Source organism: Castor canadensis, chromosome 3 (genome assembly GCF_047511655.1).
Source record: "Castor canadensis chromosome 3, mCasCan1.hap1v2, whole genome shotgun sequence".
NCBI lineage: Eukaryota > Metazoa > Chordata > Mammalia > Rodentia > Castoridae > Castor > Castor canadensis.
The window spans coordinates 183,967,882-183,987,665 of record NC_133388.1 but is presented as its reverse complement, the minus strand read 5'-3'; the positions used below and the strand labels follow the sequence as shown (position 1 = coordinate 183,987,665).

The window sequence follows — 19,784 nt, the reverse complement described above, 5'->3', positions numbered from 1 at the left end:
CATGAAGGGAAAATATGTCCACAAGAGTCTATAGAGAAATTAGACAAACATGTAAAATTAACTAGATATGCTTCTTATGTGCTTTTCTCTTGATTTCCCTGGAACTCTAGGCTGACACAGTAAATACAAAGAACATAAAAGAAAATGGTAATAATGGTTATTTTTTACTGATCAGTTTGCAGGCCAGTCATTGTGCTAATGGCTTGCTAGTTTGAATGTTGAGTGTCCCCTCAAAGGCCCATGAGTTAAGGCTTGGTCCTCAGAGTGGTGCTATTGGGAGATGGTGGAACATTTAGAAGGTGGGGAAGTCCTCCCTACTGGGAAGTCCTGAAGACATTGGGAGTGTGCTCTCAAAGGGAAGTGGAACTCTAGAGACTCTCTCTTTCTCTCTTTCTCTCTTTCTCCCTCTCTCACTCTCTCCCTCTCCTTCTCTCTCTCCCTCTCTTTCTCTCTCCCTCCCTCCTCCCTTCTTCCTGCTAGTCCTCTTCTTTCTTTCTCTTTCTCTCTCATTGTCTCTCTCTTCCAGTTCAAGATGTGACTATTTGCTAGTACACATGCTCCCACCCTCACCAGAGACCACCCCCCCAGATCTTGTACTTTAACTTCCAAGATTTTGAGCTAAGTAAACTTCTTCTCTTTATAAGTTGTCTATCTTAGGCATTTCGTTGTAGTAATGCAAAGCTGACATTAGTCATAGGTGTTAGTTTGTTTTATCTTTTCAGTGGCTTTGGGTGATAGGTATCGTGATGCGTATTTTCTAGCTCAGGAGATTTATCACTCGTCTAAAGTCAGAGTGACTTGTCTAAGGTCAGTGTTATGGAGCAGTAGTGCTGGGGGTTAACCAGGTATTTTTTAAATTGTACTACACCATGTATCACTCAGCTTACCACAGGCTGGGGACCCTGTCATCTAGGGAGCACTTGATCAATAGATTGTACATGTCATCCAACCTCATCACTTTATAAGTGAGGATACTAAGTCTAAAATGGCAAAGACCCTGTTTCCTCTTCCTTGCCCAAAATGGAATGGATCTTTTGTCTTTCCAAAACCTCTTTACCCAAATTTATTCCAGAAACCATAAGCAATCCCACCATCTATTCGAGTTGAAGTCAACCCTATGTGCACCACAGAGCCATCTTGAAAAGCCAACATACTACTCAATCAATTTTTAAGTATTTTCTGTCTGGATTGGGACCAGGACTCCATCCATCGATTGTATTATAAGTTTCTCAAAATTAACATGGACACAATAACTCTCTTCATTTCTATCTCTTCAACCCAAAGGAACCTAAACAAACTATGCCCAGAACTCCTGCATCTCAGTGAAGGGCACCACCACGTCAGGCCAGAAGCCAGCATTTATTGAGGACTCCTCTTTCCCTTTCATCTACATTTCATCCACTGGTGTGAGCTGGGTGTTGAGAAGAAGGATAATAATGGAGGAGATGAATCAAACCAGGATACATTCTACACATGTATAGACATGTCACAAAGGAATCCTTGTACAACAATTATATGCTCATAAAAAGGTTGAAAATACTGTATGCATCTCAATGTGGGTTCTCCTTTGAAAGGGTAAATCTTTTACATTACATACATTTAAAAAATTACATACATTGTACACATACACACTTATTCCTAGACTACTTCTTCTCCATCCCTACATACCTTTGAGACTCAGAGCTTCTTTCTGAGAGGAATGAGCCTAGGCTCTCTGTTCAGCCATGTTGTTCTGCAGAACTCCATTTAGAAGACAGGTATCTTTGAGCTCTCTAGTTTTTTTCTTCTTTTTAATCTTAGTCTTCCCTCTCATATTCCCTGCCTTTCTTGTCATTGGCTTCTACAAGGGCAATTTGGGTGGCTCTGAGGAGAACTCTGCTCTGAAAAGAGCTGACAGTGAAAGGTTCTTTAAAGCAATAATCTACCACTTTTCAGTCAAGCAAGCAATAAATGGCTTTCAAGATTGATTAAACAGACAAGTCAAGCAGAGGCCTATAATCAGTCATGAGGGCTGTCTCTCTGGATTACACTGCCACAAAGAAAGAGCACCTCTCTGGCTTCCCACACCCAGGCCTGCTCACGGGGGTGTGAAGAGACTCTGCAGACCTTAGGCTGTGATTGCACATTGGAAGAAGTCAATGGCCAATAACATCTTACAAGTCAGGAAGCTGTGAAAGGGGATTTTCTTCCTTGTGATGACCACATCACATGTACAGTTTAGGCTTTGTATTTTATCTAAGGATTAAAATCACCCCACAACAGTGCTGTCAAATAGAAATAAACATGAGCCACATATAGCAAGAACACATAAGATTAGTTTTAACAATATGTTTTATTTTTCCCAATAAATAAAAATTATCATTTTATCAGCAATAAATATAAAGATTATCAATGAACTTTCTACATTCTTTTCTTCATAGCAACTCTTCAAAGCCTGTGTGTATTTAGAGCTTATAGCACAGTGCGATTTGTATGCTAAATTTTCAATAGTTTGAATAAAATGTAATCTCACCAAAGCACTAGAGTTATATTTAATGGAAAATATTCTACCTTTTAATTACAATTCAATTCAATTAAAATTTTAATTCTTCAGCTATCCTCCCCACATTTCATCGCCATGAGTGGCCTGTAGCCACTGTTAGACAGTTTACCCTAGAGGTCAAAATACGGCTTTTACACTTTTTGTAGTATTCACAAAACCTTGTAAAGTATCCAGTCTTCATTAAATGTTATTGAATGCTTATTAGCTAATAAAACTATTTGAAACCACTACAAATAAAGGAAAACTGTTGATATAAGAAAGAAGAGCAAGTTTTCCATTTCATAACTTGGTTTCTCCTTTGTGAATGGTGACGATGCATTCCTGGGCACTTTGCAAAGCGCATCTTGGACAAATGATCCAAGAGGAAGCAAGTCTGGAAAATGCTGCTAACACTGGAGATTCATTGTGCAGACTGGTGTTTTCTTTTTCATTCACAGGTCAGGTGCACAGGATGGCTTGTTTCATCCTCCTTCTGCTGTCGTGTTTGTTCTAAAACTATCTCTCTTTTACATTCTTATTTTAAAACAGCCTAATAATCAAGTATCATCCTTTCATTCAGTAGGAAATCCAGCACTATTTTAGTAATTGTACCCTTTGACTGAGACAATCATCCCCTCACATTCTGGGCTCATTATTCCTTTTCTTTCCTTCACTTGATACATTCTTTGCATTTTACCATGCAATACATAACTTATTGTGCATAATTCTGCTATATGTAATTTTGATACTTGCTGGATGCTGAGTCAGATTTAAAAACCTACAAGTTTCTCCTTAATCTTTAAGCCCTTATCTTTAAATATTGTATTTCTATTATTACATTTATTATTTTATGATTTTAATTTTTTCTTTTCAGTTCATCTTCCACTCTGATTCAGTAATCTTCCTAAAACACAAATGATCATATAATTACCATGATTAATGCCTTTTAGAGATGCCTTGATCACTACAGGATAAAATCCAGACTTCTTACAAGACTGTGGCAGGTTTTTTTAACGTCCACAATGGTCTTATTCCAGTAAGAGAAAGTTGTATTGCATTGTGACTTTGCCATTACCTCCATCCAGTTGTGGAGTCTTGTTCTCCATTCCCTTGACTCTGAGTTAGCATGAACTTGCTTGATCTGCAGAAGGTGGGAGAAATAATAGTGTAATTTCTGATAATGGGTTTGAGAGACCTTGGATGTTCTGATTTTTTTTTCTTAGAACACTTCTCTGAGACAGCCATGAAAGAAAGTTAAGTTCAGCTACTGGAAGATGGGAGGCCATTTAGAAAAAAAAATCTTCTGTCTCTTAGCCAAAACACAGTACCAGTGGCCAGATAGGTAAGAGAGGCAATCTTGTATCTTCCAATCTGGTCAAATCTCCAGCTAAAATGAATCACATGAATAACACAGACAATATCAACATGGACTCTCCCAACTGACCCACAAAACAATGTGAAATTTAAAAAAATCATGGACAAAGATTATTCAAAATGGGTTTGCACCTACTATGACAGAGGAAGCATTTGCCAACTTATGTTTTCTTATTTTAGTGTTTTGTTGAGATTATAATTTGCATAACATATAATTCACTTGTTTAAAGTACATACTACAATAGCTTTTAGTATAGTCACATATTTTTAAACCTTCATTATCATTTTAGAAAATCTTCACCATCTCAAAAATAATTACCTGAACCAGGTGCTAGTGACTCACACGTGTCATCCTAGCTACTAGGAGGCTGAAATTGGGTGGATTTCTGTCCATGACCAGTCCAGGAAAATAATTCACCAGATGTCCCCTCAACCAATAGTTGGGCACAGTGGCAAGTACCTGTCATCCCAAGCTACATGGGAGACAGAGGTGGAGAGGATCATGGTTCCAGGCCAACTTGAACAAAAAGTTTCCAAGACCCCATCTCAATGGGAAAAAAGTTGAACTCTGTGGTGTGTGCCTATCACCCCAGTGACTGCAGGAAATGCAAAACAGCAGGATCGTGGTCCAGGCCAGTTTGGGCAAAACCAAGACCCTATCTGCAATATAACCGGAGCAGAAAGGGCTGGAGGTGTGGCTCATTGGCAGAGCACCTGCCCAACAAGCACAAGATCCTGAGTTCAAACCCCAGTACTATCAAAAAAAAAAGAGAAATTACTCACTAGCTATTACATTCGGTCCTCTTCACCCTTGCCATCTCTAAGCAAACTTTTTCTCATTTTTGTCTTGTCAGTTTGCTTATTCTGGACATTACATATGAATGGATCTTTTTGTGTAATATGTGGTCTTTCATGGTTGGCACTGTTCACCTTACATAATGTATTCAAGTTTCTCCCCTGTTGTGACAGGCATGGGAATCTCATTCCTTTTCATGGCCAAACAATATTCCACATTTTGTTTATCAGGGGATGGACAGTTGGGTCGATTCCACCTTTCAGCTATTACCAATATTGTTGCAATAAACATTTGTGTTCAAGTTTTTGCATAGATATATCTTTTCATTTCACCTGGCTACATACCTACAGGTGGAATCTCTGGGTCAAATAACAAATCTACATGTAATCATTTTCAGTAACTGCTAGATTGTCTTTAAGTTCAGGCACTTCTTGAACATTTCCACCAGAAGTCCAGGAGGATTCCAACTTGTCTGTATCCTGTCAACATTTGTTATTATCTAATGCTTGCTTTGTAGTCATTCTTATGGTTCAGCAGTAACTGATTGTGGTTTTTATTTGCATTTACTTGATTACTTATGGTGGAGCATATTTTCATATGCTTATTGGACATTTTTTCTCTCCATTTAATAAACACCTATTCAGATACTTTGGCAGTTTAATTAGGTTATTTATATTTTTATTACATTGCAGTATTTCTTTATATATTCTAAATACAAACTCCTTATCAAATATATAATTTTCAAACATTTCTACAGTTCTCTCCCTCCTTCCCTCCTTCCTTCCATCTCTCTCTCTCTCTTTCTTCTTCTCTCATACTAGGAGTTCAAACCCAGGATTTCACACACATGTTCTATCACTGAACTACAACCTCAGAGCTCACTTTCTCTTCTTTCAGATGTTTTTCTTTTAAATTATATTATTGTTGTACTAGGGGTTCACTGTGACATTTATAAAAGTTCTTACAGCATCTCATATCAAATTCACTCCCTCCATCATTCTCCTTTGTCCATCCCCCTTTCCTGGAATGGTTTCAACATGTCTCATTTTTCCATTTTCAAACATAAGTATGTAATATTCCTACTACATTCAGCCTTTTTCACTCTTTCCTTATATTCTCCTCCCTCCCACTGGTCCCAACCCCCAAACAAGACCTGTTTTACTTTTCTATTCCCTATTTTTCAAAATAGGTATTTTTATTTAAGACCACTCTACAGGAAGTTTCCTTGTGGCACTTCCATGTTTGTATTATAGCCCAATTTGGTTCATCTCCTCTATTTTTCTTTTTTCTGCCTTAGTTCCTTTCTTATGGTGGTTTCAACTGTTTAAAAATTCTATATTCATTCTATATAGAGAGTACATCAACCACATTCACCTTCTTAACTTCTTTCTTTTACCACCCCCCCCTTGTGACTTCCCTTAGCATTACATGTTTTTCATAATATTGCTGCATTTGTATTAAGTTTTTCTCACATATTTCACATATGAGAGAAAACATGTGACTTTTGGCCTTCCGCACCAGGCTAACTTGAGATGATGTTCTCCAGTTCCACCCATTTACCTGCGAACAACAAAATTTCATTCTTCTTCATGGCTGGATAAAATTCCATTGTGCAGAAATACCTCATTTTCTTAATCTATTCATCAGTTATGGGGCATTTTGATTGTTTCCATAACTTGGCTATTGTGAATAGTGCTGCAATAAACATGGGTGTGCAGCTGTCTTTGTTGTAACCTGACTTACATTCCTTTGGGTAAATCCCTAGGAGTGGGATTGCTGGATTGTATGGCAGGTCTATTTTTAGTTTTTTGAGGAGCTGCCACACTGTTTTCCATAGTGGTTGTACTAATTTACATTTCCACAAGAAGGGTACAAGTGTTTGTTTTCCCCACATCCTCACCAGCATTTGTTGTTAGTAGTGTTCTTGATAGTAGCCATTCTAACAAGAGTGAGGTGGAATTTTAATGTGGTTTTAATTTGCATTTCCTTTATGGCCAGGAATGGTGAGCATTTCTTCATATGCTTTTTGACAATTTGGACTTCTTCCTTTGAAAAAGCTCTATTCAGTTCATGTGCCCATTTCTTCTTTAGGTCATTGATTTTGGGGGGGAGTTTAGTTTTTTAAGCTCCCTCTATATTCTGGTTGTTAATCCCTTGTCAGATGCATAGCAGCGAAGATTTTCTCCCATTCTGTAGGCACCCTCTTCAATTTACAGACCATTCCTTTTGTTGTGCAGAAGCTTTTTAATTTCCTGTATTGTCCCATTTGTCAATCCTTTCTCTTAGTTGCTGAGCCTTTTGAGTTCTATCGAGGAAGTCATTGACTATGCCTATTGCTTCAGGGTACTACCTGCTCTTTCCTACACTAGCTTTAAAGTTTCACGTCTTATATTAAGGTCCTAGCTCCACTTTGAGTTGACACTTGTGCAAGGTGAAAGGCATGGATCTAGTTTTAGTTTTGTGCAGGCAGATATCCAGTTTCCCAACAACATTTGTTGAAGAGGCTGTCTTTTCTCCATTGTATGTTTTTGTCACCTTTGTCAAAAATCAGGTGGATGCAGCTACATGAGTTCAGATCTGGGTCTTTGCTGTTCCACTGTTCATATTTGTTTTGTGCCAATACCATGCTTTTTTTTAGTTCTATGGCCTTGTAGTATACTTTAAAGTGGAATATTGTGATACCTTCAGTGTCACTCTTTTTGCTCAAATACACTTTAGGGTTGAATTTTCAATCTCTTTGATGAATGTCATTGGAATTTTGATGGGAATTGCATTGAACATGTAGATTGTTTTCAGTAATATACCCATTTCACTATGTTGACTCTACCAATCCATAAGCATGGGAGATCTTTCCATCTTCTGTAATCTTCAATCTCTTTCTTCAGTGTTTTATAGTTTTCCTTATTGAGGTCATTCACATCCTTTCTTCAGTTTGTTCCTAGGTAATTCATTTTTTGAGGCTATTGTAAATTGAATTGTTTTCCTATATTCTTTCTCAGTCTGTTCATTGTTGGTGTATAGAAAGGCTACTGATCTTTTTAAATTGATTTTGTATTCTGCTACTTAGCTAAACCTGTTTATGGTGTCTAGGAGTTTTTAGGGTCTTTCAGGTATAGGATCATGTCATCTGCAAATAGGGATAGCTTGACTTCTTCTATTCCTTGTTGAATTCTTTTTTGCCTTCCTGTCTTATTGCTCTAGCTAGGAATTCCAACACTATGTTGAACACCTCTGTCTCATTCCTGACTTTATGAAAAATGGCTTCAATTTTTTCCTCACTTAGTATGGATGTTTGTTACAGGCTTGCATATATAGCTTTTCTTACATTGAGGTACATTCCCTCTATGCTTATTTTCATCAGAACTTTTATCATGAAAGGATGAATTTTGACAAAGCCTTTTTCTACGTCTATTGAGATGTCTCTGTGGTTTCTGTTAATATGCAATATTATGTTTAATGATTTCCTATGTTGAATCATCCCTGCATCCCTGGGATGCAACTGACTTGATCATGGTGTATGATAGCTTTGATATGTTGTTGAATTTGGTTTGCCAGCATTTTATTGAGGATTTTTAAATCTAACTTCATTAACAAGGTTGGCCTATAATTCTCTTTTTTGTTTTTGTGTTCTTGTCTGGTTTTGGAATGACTGTAATATTGGTTTCATAAATGAGTCTGGCAATGTTCCTTCCCTTTCTGTTTCATGGAAAAGTTTGAGAAGTGTCAGTATTGGTTGTTCTTTAAAGGTTTAGTAGAATTTAGCAGTCAATCAGGTCCTTTGTATTTCTTTTTTGGGATACTCTTTGTTGCTGCTTCAGTTCCATTGCTTGTTATCAATCTAGGTGATTTATTTCTTCTTGGTTCAATTTTGGATGGTCATAAATGTCAAGAAATTTGTTCATTTCTTTTAGATTCTTCAATTTATTTGACTATAGGTTTTCAAAGTCACCCCTAATGATTCCCTGGATATCCTTGATGCTTATTGTAATCTCCTTCTTTTGTTTCTAATCTTTTTTAATTTGGATCTTTTCTCTCCTCATTTTAGTCAGATTTGCTAGTGGTTTATCCATCTTATTTATCTTTTCAAAGAATCATTTTTTGTTTTGTTGGTTCTTTGTTTTTTTTTTTTTTTTTTTGGTCTCTATTTCTTTGATTTTGGCCTTTATTTTTATTGTTTCTCTCCTATTTTTGGGGGGGGGTTTACCTTGTTCTTGTTTTTCTAGGACTTAAGATGCAGCATTAAGTCTTTGATTTGAGATCTTTCTGTGTTTTTAATATATGCACTCATGGCTTTAAACTTTCCTCTTAGTACTCCCTTTCTTTGTCCCAAAGGTTCTGATAGGTTGTGCTTTCATTTTCATTACATTCCAGGAACTTTTTTATTTCTGGCCTTATTTCTTCCATAACCCACTGATCATGGAGCAACATGTTGTTCAGTCTCCAGGCGTTTTGGGTATTTCCTGCTGTTTCTTATGTTGTTGAGTTCTAGTTTTGTTCTGTTGTCAATTTGCAGGGGGTTATTCAATTTTCTTATATTTGTTAAGACTTGCTTTGTGACCTAAAATACAGCCGATTTTGGAGAAAGTTCCATGGGCTGATGAGAAGAATGAGTATCGTGCTGTTGCAGAGTGGAATACTATGTAGAAATCTATCAGGTCCATTTGAGGATAGATAATGCCTCTTTATTGGTTTTTTTTGGTCTGGATGACCTATTTGTTGGTAGAAAAGAACTAAAGTCTCCCACTATCCCTGTTGATATCACTGTGTAGTTTATCTGTCTTTTTAAGTCTAGTAATATGTTGGATGAAGTTGGGTGCACCAACATTGGCCACCTGTAAGTTAACAATTGTTACTTCTCTTGATGTATTGTACAGAGCTCACTTTCTTGAGTATATTTTGAAGCACAATTTTAAAAAAAATTTTGATCAAGCTCAATTTAAGAGTTTTTTTTTCTGCTGCTGCTTATACTTTGAGTGTCATCACAAAATTCATCACATCTGAGGTCATGAAGATTTACTTATTTTCTTCTAAGACATCTACAATCTTATCTTTAGGTATTTGATTCATCTTGTGTTAATTTTTTGTATCTTATGGAGTAAGAATTCAACTTTATTTTTTACCTGTGGCTATCCAGTGGTTCTAGAGCTATTTGTTGAAAAGATTATTCATTCCCCTTGAGTGGTCTTAACATCTTAACATCTTTGTCAAAAATCAGTTAATCACAGATGTCTATACACATGAGTTTTATTGGAGTCATAACAAAAAGTGAACTGGGAGTTTTATGTGAATTTTATAGAGAAGGGTTGTTAATGGAAGTCTCTTCTTAAAACAAAAATGCTTGATGTATTTCTTAACCATCCTTGTTTTCTTGGAATACAGACCTCAAGTAAAGTTCAACATTGTCAGTCTTTTTGTTCAAGATGAATGAATATAATCATTGCCAACCAACTAAGGGACAATCATAAATCTGCTGAATGGGATGAAGGAGGTTCTAACAGTCACTTGCTGGTGTTGGTGCTATAAAATAAATTGACTCATCTGATGAGAAGTGAAAACAAAGGTCAGTTGTTTTAGAATCCTGAAGTTCAGGTGCCTTCAATAACTATGCTGAAGTAAAAAAGAGAGAGAGAGAGAGAGAGAAATAGTAAGATAAAAAAGTTCAACTATAACAAACAGACAGAAGTTGTATCCCGTTTTTATTACAAGTCTATGAGATTCTAAGGGGTTGGTCAATGAGTATCTTTTGATGTAGGCAGCACTGCTCTCAGAATTGACATATTACTAGAGGAGTTACATATTTGGATCACTATGAATCCATTCCACATGGCAAATATTTTGCCCACTGCTCTAAGAAGGTTATTCAGTTCAATTTAGAATTACATAGTATCAATATATCTGAGTAATTAGGCTTCTTTCTAGTACAGACAGACACTGGTAAAGTCATAGGCTGACTATCACCACTAGCCATAAATCCTGTGGTCTCATTTGGTGAGACTGGAATTGCCAGAGGTTTCTGAATGTAATCAGGTGATGGTATAGAATATCCAAAAGTCAGTAAAACTAAAGACAGTGGCTGTGTTTGTGATAATCTAAAAGTGGCATTAAAATGAGTATGTTCACACATAATAATTATAATAAGGAGAGAAGAAAAGAGAAGAGGGGCTATTACATGTGAATGACAACCATGAGTCATTATGAAAGAAAGATGATTATTATCAAGTAAGGGGGGTTTTGGCAGTACTGGGGTTTGAACTTATGTCATTGTGTATGCTAGATAAATGCTCTACCCCTTGAGCTACACCTCTAGCCCAAGCAAGAAGAATTTTTTAAAAAACAAAATTAGACAAGAGTCTCATTTCAACACTTCTGACAAAAAATGTCCATTGTCTTAAGTCATCTGCTTGTTACAAAGGTTGTGGGTCAGTATTTCTTTTCAAAGATTACTGTGTCTACTGATTCCCTGAGACTCATCAAGTTGAATGTCCTATTGGAGTACTCTTCCGATAGGGTGGAATTCTAAATTAACCCAAGATTTAACTGTCTGGAGTTTTACTACTTTATTTAGTGTTAGTGGTCCCTAACGGTTCCTTTCAATGAAATAAAGAACAATTTTTCTCCAATATCTCCCAAGAAATGAAAGATTCTGGTTGAAGATAATGAAGAGGCAGTTAAGAAAAATGTTGTAGGAAGGTAGCTTTTACCCATTAGTGACATGACTAGGTATAGTGTATAAGACCTTTGTAATATGTTCCCATATCACTATGCAATAAGTAGCATAGTAGGAGAGAGAAAAATCTGTAAGTGCATCACCCTGTGGGTGCAAATTTAGAGGGGGATATGAAAGTGTCCTTGAGTGAGCTGACTATTTGAAGAGTAAGTGGGGGCACATTTGGCTAAGGGATCTCAAGAGTTTCTGAAAGTTTTGCTAATTTAGTTTAAGAATATCATTGGTCTTTCCAGAAGGGCGGTAAGGACAATATTAATTTCTGAGTAAGGAGTAATGTTTTCCAGAGTTCTTATAATTGTTACTCTTAAGCGAATGTCCCACTTGATGTAAAATTTAGGATGTCCCAGATTGGAAATAAAATCAAGTTATTTTTAGTTACTGTAAGGACCATAGTTTTTAGGCAAGATGATGCTACAGCCTATACAGCATGAAAATAGACAGCCAATAACGAGTGCATATCCAAATCCTGTGAAGGTCAGAAGTTGGATGAAATCCATCTGAAAGTATTCAACAGGCCACTGAGGCTTTGGGTCCTGGTTGTGTCCCACCTTGACAATTTTTCCAGGATTATGGTATTGACAGGTGATACATGGCCTGAAAATAACCTCAGTCATCAGGTTAAAGCTTCCTCACTCATGGTGACTTAATACATTAATCAATATGTGCAATGATGAGTAGTTTCATGAAGAAATATAGTCAACAACCTTTAGAAAAGGTCAAGTCACAAAAGACCATCATGAGAGTGCCAGAGATGATCTCAGTGAAGGATAAAATGAGGATTTCTCCCATTCTTTCTTTTCAAAATCTCCCAGGGATTTGCCCTTTGAGGGTTTACATAGGATCATAACCTTGGTGAAGGCAGTTTCTTTAGCATAACGATCTGCAAGAGCACTTCCTTTAACATACTCTCTCTTTGTGAGGATCTTGGCCTTTCTAACAGTCACCTTGTGAGGTAACAGGAGTACACCTAAAAGTTCCTTAACCTGCTGTCCATTTTTTAGAAGTATCACGTGTTATGATTTGTGAGGTGAGAAACCTTGATAGATTTCAAGCATACCAAGGTGCTTGAAATGTATGACATTTCATTTTTTGTATGGCTCAAAAAGCTATCTGTGGTCTATACATATAGTCACTCTGCAACATGGCTAGTTGACAGACTCTTAATGTGTAAGTTCTGTCATCTGGGCTGATTTTCTTTCAGGTGGAGAATTATATTCTACAGACCTATTTTCAATGACTGATATCATATCCTTCTTGATAACCTTCAGTGTCAGTTTTGAGGTATAATCCATCAACACAATGTTAGGTCACATTTCTCAATGAGATCCCTAATTCACGTGAGCATTCTCTAGCTGAAGAAAATCATGGAGGTGCCCTTATTTTCACGACAGCATCAGAATTCAGTGTGTTGCAAAGGTAGACAGTAATGTAAAGAGGAGAGTGCTAGAGGGTAACCAACTGGCTGAAAAGTGTTCCATGCACTAAGTAATAATATTTATGATTCAAGAGGAACCATTAGGTCAAGCAGAGAGCCTAGACCTACTTCCACAGAATCACTGAGTTTGCACCTATTTCGCCACATAAGGAGGTAAGCCTTTGGAAGAAATTCAGATGTGAGGCAATAGTAAATAAGATGCTTATGATGGTTCCTGTTGAGTCATAAATCCTAAGGTCATGTCCAGATCATTCATGCACAAATTAAAGAAATGGCTTTTTGTAACTGGAGATTACTATGGAGGGGGCATGTTGAAGAGCCTTTTCTGGTTATGGAAGGCCTTCTTGTGTTTGTGCTCCCAGATTAGAGTCTCTGACTAAGGACTTAATCAATATAAAACAGATGTTAAAATCACAGAAAACATGGCACCCATTGTCTGCAACATGCATTTGCCCTTCTGAAAGGGTAAATTTTTAGTCTGAGCTCTCAGGAGAGAATGCTTTTTTCTCCATAGGTCATGTCTCTAATAATGAGCTGTGCTCTGGAAATTTTATAATTTATCTTTTAAATATGATTTTTTTAGTGAGGGCTAAAAGCAAGTGAATGGAATGTGTTTTTACATGCTTTCTTATTCACTGGACACAGTAGGAAATCATCTACATACTGCACTAAACCTGAATCAAAAGAAACATTTATAAATCTTCTACCTCTTGTTGGAGGGTGGGTAAAATAGGAAGGACTTCAGTGAGCCCCCAGGCATGACTCTTGTAATGCATTGTACTCCCCAGGCAAAGGCCAAAAAATGTCTGCATGCTTACAGCACACTTGAGAAGGCAGAACAAAGGTCCATTACAGGAATGCAATTGGTTTTAGGAAGAACTGATGAGAGCACAGTATGTGAGTTAGGAACTAAGGCTTACTAGTCTGTGCAGCTGGCACTAACAACAGTCTCTCTTCTACCCTGTGATGCTTCTTACGACAAACCACACTTTCAGACAGCATAACACCAAGCAGTCACACAAATAATAGCAAAAAGGATTAAAAGATTGGCTTGGTTCTTTAAGGACACCAAACAAATGGGAACTGATAACAAAACCAGGGTAACAAACTCAGGTATTAATTAATTAACTAGCACTTAAGGAACTTAACAAAAAAAAAGCAGAGGTCAGATCTGGTGCTGACTTACCAATCACTGTGGACTTGATAAGCAGCAAGCAGCAAGGCAGGTTCCATACTGGGTTGGAAGCTGGGGGTTTATGATGATAAGCAGATCAACTCTCTTGGTGGAACCTCTGAGAAAACTAGAAATAAATGGAGATCATTCAAATAAGAACAAATGAAATTTATTCAGAGTTTATTAAACATAAGACTTACCCCACCATCCATTAGTTCTGTTTTTCAGAGACTCAAATGCAGACAGAGTAATGAGAAGCTCTGTAATGAGGAAAAAGGGAGGACTTCACTATGCTTAATTGAAGACTGTTGGTATAGGAAAGTTAGAGAAAAGTAGGCCACCCAATTGGTTAAGAGTACATATTTGAATTTTCTATAGCTGGTCCTAAATTAGAAGGGGGGGCAAAAGTTATGGAATCTGGCAATTATTGATTAGGTCCCCACTTAGTTGGAAGTCAATGCTGAGAAGGTTCTAGTTGAAATGCTTAAACTAGTTGTCACAGAGGTTGTGGTTGGAGTTACATCTTTATGGAATGGTAATTATCTGTTTCTTAGTCTATTATCTGTTGCCATAACAAAATACCTAATGCTGGGTAATATATAAAAAAGGTTTATTTACTTGGCTCACAGCTTTGGAGGTCCAAGAGCATGGTATTTTCATCTGCCTGGCTTTTGTGAGGATCTTCCTGCTATATCACAACATGGTGGATGGCATCAAGGTGGAAAAACGTGCTAGAGGGAGAGGTCACATAGTGGAACAGGAAGTAAGACAAGGATCCAAGACAACTGAACTTGTTTTGTAACAACCCATTCTCTCAAGAGTAGCACAATGCCTTCAAAGGGTGGTGCTCTTATAACCAAACTACATTCCACCAGATCCCAACTCTTAAAGAGTCCACCACTTCCACAATGCCACACTGGGGACCAAGCTTCCAGGACATGAAAGTTTGGGGACAAACTCAAACTATGTTCAAACCATAGCAAATTGCCAATCTGTTCTCTCAATACTTACTGAGTTTTTGAAGCTAAGATGTTAATTGAATTGATTGTGAGGTCCACAGTGATAGTTACTTTGGCAATCAGGGAACCCATGAACTGAGAATTTCACTGGACTTTCGTAGAAGCTCGAACAGTGGCTTGTACAGGTTGAGGGTTGGCAATGAGCAGTCAGATGGATGGTAAGGCCTTGCAGGTTTATAACAAGTTCTCAAGCTTCAGCTTCAGCAATTCTTCATATGCTAGAGGATAAAACCAGCTCCAAGGCAACTAGAGTCCCAATAAGCATCAGGACAGTCAGGATTTAGGTCTCAGTAAATTAAATTAAGAAAGAGAAGAAATGAAAGGTTACTTTGAAGACTGTTTTTTTTTAATATACTTAGATGCTTCAGGAAAATGTAAGAATAGAAAATCTGGTAAGCATTGGCAATTCATGCAAGATGAGAGAAAAGATCTAGTCAATTTAGAGATATGTTCCAAGTGACGGAGTTCAACTCTGTGGAAGGAGGACGCCATGCTAAAACAGGGGTGTGGATGTATATGGGGGAGGGGCTGGTTCTTAAATTTCATGGACTACATTTAATACTCACTAGCAAAAAGTTGAGGCAGGGAAGTTGGTTTGTGCTTAGGCACATGGTTGGAATTCTGGATCCACAAAGGAACAGACAAATGAAAATGCAGGATGTTCATGTAGATTGGAGGGGCTAGTGGTTTAGGCAAACCAGCCAAAGAGCCATCTGTTGGGTGGCTATGTTGGCAAAGGTCAGTAGGTTAAGTGTACTTTGGAACAAATATTGTAAAAGTAGGCTGCCTGGAGTGAAAAAGAGAAACATTAATGAAAAAGGACGTATTAAAGTAAGGTAGCAGAATCCCAGAATGCCCCTCTTAGGGAATTCCAAAATTGGTGGATAAAGCCTTCTGGCTATGCAGCATTGCTCCTTGAGAATTCTCATGCTTTTGGGGACATTGAATAGAGTCTGCACTACATTTCCTACTAGGACATGTATCACCCAAGCATTTCAGCAGACTTGCTTAGTGGTACTGTGAATTACCTGTCCAGAGGAAAATATAGCTCATGCACAGCCTGCTGCGATGATGGGTCTTTACAATCTATAGCAAAATCATAGTGATTCTTCAGAAGCTGGACCTAGACAAGGCAAGCCATGGTCTCAGGAAGGATCTGGGGAGACAGGTTTTGGTTCACAGAGTAAAGAGGAAAAGAGACAAATAAGGAGGCTAGTTAGACAGTGCTAGCAAGATACTGAAAGAAACTAACAAGATTGAAAATTTGGTGAGGGTAGGCAATTTGTGCAGGGTAACAGATTCAACTCCAATCCACATGTAAGTACCCAAACTGACTTGCCCACAGAGAGAAGGCAGCTAAATCTATCAGACAAGACAGGATTTGCATACCCATCAGTTACATGCATCTTATAAAGAGGACAAAATAGCTCAAACACAAAGGCACAGGGCTAGAATCTCATACTCCAGAAGGACATGATATAATATCCCACTGAAACACAAATTTTGGTTCCATGGCCTCCCACCCCCACTTTTGATCAAAGGCAGTCATGAAGAAAGATGATCCTTGGTCACTAAGGAAGGCTGGCCTCATTAGATTTGCCCCGGCTGTTGGCACAGGTGCAGCAAGAATGGCAACTTCCATATTGATCTTACATTTGCTCTGCTGGAAGTTTCCATAAACAATCCCAAACTGCACTTTCAAAGCCTCTTGAGACTCAGAAGCCATGCTGGGAGCTCCCCCTCACCTTTCACCTGCAGAACCTATTACTCTGGCAGGAATTTCTCTCTTCTGGAGGTCCCCAAGTAGCCCAAGATTCCTGGGCTTGCTGGGAAGTCACTGCCTTTCTCACCTGCAAGGCTGGGAACCCTGTAAAGACAGGGAGCAGGACAGTCCTCCCAAGAGGAGTTTTGTAAGCATTGGCTCCATGAAGTCAGCCCTGTTTCCTGAAAGTGTCTGCCCAAATCTGATTATGGAAGAGTCATTCTCACACATGGCCTTCCAGGCAACACCTTCACGGATTGCCAATGTTTCCAATTATGTCCTGCTGACAAGAAAGACGGACGCCTGCTGAATCTATGCAGATAACTATACTGCCATGAAAATGAGAATACTCAGTAAGAATGTCTGAATTTTGAAAGGGTGAGTCAGGGTGGAAGAGAGAAAAGTTTCACTTCTGCTGACAAGAAGTGAACACAATCTGTGGAATTATGTTGAGTGATAGATAGTTTAAGAGAAAAGAAAGGGATTCCTTGCATCCAGAAACTAGAACATTACAGCAAAGACCCTATTGCAAAGAAAGCCCCCAATCCCCCACCATCTGTTCACTCTGCCCTACATAATTAACCCTTGTTCCACTTGATCCTGCCTTAGCAGTCTCAGGAACCCATGTCTCAGAAATCCTGACTCAGTGCACTGATACGGATGGTCCCACGTTTACTTAAGCAGTGCCATCAGAAGCCTAGCCTAAGAATTTTCCACTGGTCTCTGACACATAGTGTTACTTTGTGGAAGACAAAGCCCTCTGGCCTGTAGCTGAGAGAAAGTGAAAGGGAGTCCTTACATCTGGAAAACAGTAAGTACTTAAACAAAAATCACAGCCATTCCTTATTTGCACATTCAGTTCTATGTACATTAATTATTCTCCCCTTGCCCATTGTTTCACTTTCAATCGTTTTAGTTATCAACAGTCAACCACAGTTCAAAAGCATTAAGTGGAAGAGTCCATCAATAAGCTATTCAAAAGTCTTAAATTGCATGCAATTCTGAGTAGCATGATAAAATCTATGCCATCTCACTTCATCCCACCCAGGATGTAAATCACCTCTTTGTCCAGCATATGTACATTAAATATACAACCCACCCATTAGTCACAGAGTAGCCATCTTGGTTATCCGATCAACAGTCACTGCAAGTAACCCTTATTTTAATTAATAATGGTCCCAAAGCTCAAGAGTAATGACACAATTCAGATCTGCCAAAGAGAAGCTGTCAAGTGTTGCCTTTAAACACAAAATGAAAGTTCTTCACTTAATAAGAAAAAAATTCCATGCCTAAATTGCTAGGATCTACAGAATGGACACTGCTAAGACTTGTAGTAAGAATGGATCTTCTATCTGTGAAAACGTGAAGAAGAAAAAGAACTTCATGCTAGTTCTGCTGTTGTGCCTCAAACTGCACAAGTGATGGCTTTAGTGCATTAAGCATCCAATGTTGGTTCTGTCCTCATTTCAGGCTTCTACTGTAGGTCTGGAGATTAAGAAGAACTACCATAATTAATTCTTGTTCCACTCGACCTTGGATTAGTTCTCTCATGAATACATCTGCTTGTCCACTAGATGTCTGGAACCTCTGATATACTCCAATGGTAGACTCTCATCGTTGTTTAAACAAAGTCATCAGAATCTGTATTCCAGAGTATCTGGTATGGTCCTTTGCAACCAAGCTTTAAGAGTTCATTTGTTGAAGATGAGACACTCTGACTAGTAGCTGACTGCAAGCATTTCATGAAGGTCTCAAGAGTAAAACAAAGCAAGCATTAAAAAAAATCCATCGATGACAAAAAAAAAACCATTAAAAGTGCCTTTCGTTCACTTATTGCTCTTTTTCAAAAGCAAAAATGGTCTGAATAGAGTGTATTACAAGAATAATGCAATTGACAAGCACATCTAGTTGTTACTATGGCATAAATAACAAAAGAAAGTCAACCCAAAAAAGTTTTAGACAAAATACCTGTCAACACAATATTTTAGCAGTATTTTTTTGTTGTTGTTGTTGTGCTGGGGCTTGAACTCAGGGCCTTGCACTTGCTAGGCAGGTGCTCAACCACTTGAGCCACTCCACCAGCTCTTAATAGTATTTTTAAAGAATGTAAAAGTACATGTAATCTATGAAAGTTTATACACACACATATAAAATTTTTACAGAGAAAGCATTTTTAGATATAACATAAAAATCCTGACACATGAGCTGACATTTATACCTAGCACATCATTAGAATTTACCCAAAACATAAAGACTACAAAGTATATAAATTCAGTTCATCTACAGCAGATTCTAAACACCAGCATATTAACAAAACTGAATAGGCAAGTGACATGAACCCCCAGGAGAAAACTACTGGCCTAAAATATGCTGGGTTCAAATTAAAGAACTAAAGTTATAATCACATTAACTTTTTTTTAAACAACTAAAGTTATAGCCAATGACAGTACACTGTTTTCTAGTATTGGGCAAAAAAAAAAAAAATCAGGACTCTGGCACATAGAAACCTGATCATGGGCGGCAGAAACACTCAGTTTTCTAGATCCTACACATGGACAATACAATTTTAAATCTGCACATTAATAACACTGTACCACACACATTTAACCTAGAGAATCCTATGAATCTCTGTAGACTTGACAATGCATCCCATGTATCTTGTCATTAGGAACATTTCCAGTAATCCATATCACTTCTTTGAGTGAAAGAACAAGTGTCTGTGATTTTTCCAGGGGTTCTGTGGGACAGCTCAGAGGTAGTTTTAGGTGCCAGCAAAGCAGATAAGTCATTATGTTTGACATAACTTTGGGCTTGTGTGCCAAGATACCCAGCTCTAGCTGCATTTCTCACACTAACTCGTTCACACTATGTCAGGTGATGCTGCTGCTCTGTGTGCCTAACCACAAACCAATTTCCTGACTCAAGTTTCCTGTTAAAATATTTGATGACTACTAGTTTCTAAGAAACACCCCTCAC

The 19,784-nt window shown here is 37.9% G+C and overlaps 1 long non-coding RNA gene across 1 annotated transcript; it reads right to left on the bottom strand.

The window, feature by feature from the left end:
- Positions 1 to 8,838: 8,838 nt before the first annotated feature.
- Positions 8,839 to 19,711, bottom strand: LOC141421733 (uncharacterized). The gene is made up of 5 exons (XR_012446422.1): positions 15,039 to 19,711; positions 14,646 to 14,758; positions 14,228 to 14,287; positions 14,040 to 14,154; positions 8,839 to 10,298 (listed from the first exon to the last, which is right to left on the bottom strand). It is a non-coding gene; the product is annotated as an uncharacterized lncRNA (long non-coding RNA).
- Between the last annotated feature and the right edge of the window lie 73 nt (positions 19,712 to 19,784).